Source organism: Trichosurus vulpecula, chromosome 3, assembly GCF_011100635.1.
Source record: "Trichosurus vulpecula isolate mTriVul1 chromosome 3, mTriVul1.pri, whole genome shotgun sequence".
Lineage (NCBI taxonomy): Eukaryota > Metazoa > Chordata > Mammalia > Diprotodontia > Phalangeridae > Trichosurus > Trichosurus vulpecula.
Window position 1 is genome coordinate 128,993,681 of NC_050575.1, and position 3,531 is coordinate 128,997,211.

General features: G+C 38.5%; 1 non-coding gene across 1 annotated transcript; it reads left to right on the forward strand.

Annotated features, from left to right (window-relative positions):
- Positions 1 to 3,159: 3,159 nt before the first annotated feature.
- On the forward strand, positions 3,160 to 3,263 carry LOC118845147. The gene has a single exon (XR_005010026.1). It is a non-coding gene; the product is annotated as a U6 spliceosomal RNA (small nuclear RNA).
- The last annotated feature ends 268 nt before the right edge of the window (positions 3,264 to 3,531 follow it).

The window sequence follows — 3,531 nt, forward strand, 5'->3', positions numbered from 1 at the left end:
CCCATTAATAGGCCATGTGACCTGCTTAAGTCACAGGAAGCCTAAGTCACATGTGGTAGGAGGAGCTTCCTGAGAGGAAAAGGAAGTTATGTCACAGGAAATGCTGAGAGAGCAGTTATGGCTGCTAATGGCCACCGTGATAGTTAGAGCTGAACAGATTGACTTGGTTTGTTTTTGGGAAGACCCCAGCAGAGGGTCGGAGAGATTTTGGGGTGGTGAGGCTCCATGTTGTGATATTATGTATTGGATGCTTTACTGCTCAGATAGATTGAGTAAATGACTTGTGGGATATGGTTCTCTGGTGTCTGAATAAACGGCATACTTCTACCTTCTATGTGATACAGCACCACATAGGCATTTTGACAATTATCATCTATGTTGTTATTATTGCCTTACTGATACACTGATATCAAAAACAACTGATGTGGAAAACAAGTCAAGGAGAGCTGATTTAGGAATAAACAAATATCCTGAAAACCAGGATTTAAAAAAACCTGGACACTATATTTCAAGAGATCATAAATAAAAATTATCCAGATCTATTAGAACCAGAGGACAAAGTGAAGATAGAAAGAACTATTGATCACCTCCTGAAATAAAGAGCAAAAGGGAAAATCCCAAAAATGTCACAGCCAAAATCCAGAGTCTCCACATCAAAGGAAAAATATTGCGAGCACCAAGGAAGAATCAGGAGAAACACCAAGGGAAACATAGTCAGGATCACACAAGACCTAATAGCTTTTCTTAAAAATTAGAGGAGATCTTGGAATACTATATTCCAAAAGGTAAAATACTAAAGGCTTATAACTAAAAAAAATTTACCCCATAAGACTGAGTTTAATCCTACTGGGGTGGGGAGAGGAGGGGAATGGATTTCTAATGGAATAAAGAACTTTTGAGCACTTCTGATGAAAAGACCAGAGTGAAGTAGGAACTTTGAAAGGCAAACACAATTGTCAAGAAAAACCTAAAAAGGAAGGGGTGGAAGAAAGAGACATCTCACCATATGACAAGATAAACCCCAAATAGATACATGACTTAGACATAAAAGGTAACATCATAAGCAAATTAGAGGAGCAGAGAAAGAGATACCTTTAACAACCGTGAGTAGAAGAGTTCTTGGACAAGCAAAAGATTAAGATGATCACAGGCAACAAAATGGGTAATTTTGATCACATAAAATTGAAATATTTTTGCACAAACCAGTTCAATGGAGTTAGAATTAGAAGGGAAATAGTTAACTGGGGAGGGTGGAATCTTTCTCTAATGAAGGTCAATATCCAAGATATATAGAAAATTGATTCAAATATGACACAAGAGCCATATTTGATTGATTCAAATTTGATTTGATTCATTGATTCAAATGGTACAAGAGCCATTCCCTAGGAGATAGATCCTCAAAGGATATGAACAGACAGCCCTCAAAAGAAAAAAAATAGGTGTCAACAACTATATAAAAACATTCCAAATCACTAATAATAAGAGAAATGCAAATTAATATAACTATAAGGCTCCATCTCATACCCATCAGATTGGTAAAGGTGACAAAAACAGAAAATACAGTTGTTAAAGGGGATGATGGAAAGGGGTAGGCACAGGTTGTTGTTGTGTTTGTCCTTCGTTCTCGAAGAGGACCATGATATCAAGGAAATGATGACGTGACTTGCAGTCAACTTTGATTTGAGTGTGGGAGGGCTGTGCAAGGTCACCAGCCTCACTTTCTCCTCCAGGGCCATCTGGATCCAATGGCCTGATATCCACCAGGAAGACTGGAGATGGCCCAGGATGCATTGGGAGACCCTGGCCCTTTTAGGCTAACATGTTTTCAGGTTCTCATTTTGAGTGAGGTAATGCCCATTCAGTGAGTAGGCCTCTTTAAGAAGTTAATCAAGGACCCCTTTAATCAAAACTCAAAAAAAAAATAAAATCAGACTGGGAGGGGAAGACCCTCCAGGGTTCCTGGCCAAAAGAGAAACAGCAACTATTTAGTATTTACATTCACTCTGTGCTAGGAGGGCAGGGACCTATTGTCCAATATGTGAACTCCAGAGTAAGTTGGGTTTAAGGCTTGGTTTGTAAGAAAGAAATCTAGCCGGTAAACCCAAAGTTAAGGAGGCAGCCTTTGGCTATCGAAATGTAGAAATACAGTTGTTATTGGGGATGATGGAAAGGTGTAGGCACACTAATGTATTGTTAGAAGAGTTGTTAATTGGTCCAGCTTTTCTGGAAAGTGATTTGGAACTATATCCCCAAAGTTACTAAATGGTGCATACCCTTTGATTCAGCAATATCATTGCTGGGTTTATATCACAAGAGAAAAGAAATAGAAAAGGAATTCATTAATCAAAAATATTTGTAATAGCACTTTTCACTGTGGCAAAGAACTAGAAAAAGCAGATGCCCATCAGTTGGGGAATGACTGAACGAATTATTGTATATGAAATGTATAAAAAGGACAGAGTCAGAAATACTTGAGAGAACTCATACGAATTGTTGCAGAGTGAAGCAAACAGAACCAGGAGAAAAAACTATTTAACCAGTGACAACTTTGAAAAACTGAAGAACTGTGATCAATGCAGTGACTGGCCACAACTCCAGAGGACTGTTGAAACATGCTTCCCACCTCTTGACAGCAGTATACAGTGAGACCTGTGTTCAGACACGGCCATGGTGTAGCTTTGCTTTGGTCTGTTGTTTATTTGTAACAAAGGAGGTCTTATGGTCTTTGTTTTTATTTTTTTTTTTAAGTTCTTGAATGGGAGGGAATTTGAAGGGGAGGAAAACTAGTGATTAAAATGCAAAAATAAAAGAGTATCACGGGGCAGTGGATAGAACGCTAGGCCCAGAGTCAGGAAGACTTCAAATCTGACCTCAGACACTTATTGCTGTGTGATCCTAAGCAAGTCACTTAACCACTGTTTGCCTCGGTTTCTTCATCTGTAAAATGGGGATGATAATAGCATCTATTTGCAGGAGGATCAAATGGGATAATAATTATAAAGAGCTTAGCGCACACCTGGGACATAGTAAGCACTTTTAAAATTTAAATTAAATGCATAGAAGGGAACAGAAGGAAGTTCAGAGGGATATATAGACAGGTGGGACAGCTTTGCAACTAATGTGCTAAATTTGTTATATCCTTCAAAAAACAAGCTGTTTGTGCTGGCTTTGGCAGCATTTATACTAAAACTGGAACGATGTGGAGAAGAAGAGCATGACCCCTGTGCGAGGTTGACGTGAAAAATTTGTTGTTACATTTTTTTAGAAAAATAAGCTCTATGTAACAGAATCTCAAGGTTTCACGTACTATCCTCTTTTTTCTGTTCTTTGTATATGGAAATGTTCGTGCTTGTTAGTATCTGTCAAGTGAAGAATAATAAAACATTAAAAATTTATTTTTTCTAAAAGGCTATCAAGATCCAATGCACAGCTACAAAGGACATCACCAAGGTTAGAGCTGAATTACTAATCTTGCTGAACTAAGGCATGTATACGACAAGGTGAGCCAGGCTCCCCAAGCCTGCTGGGGAA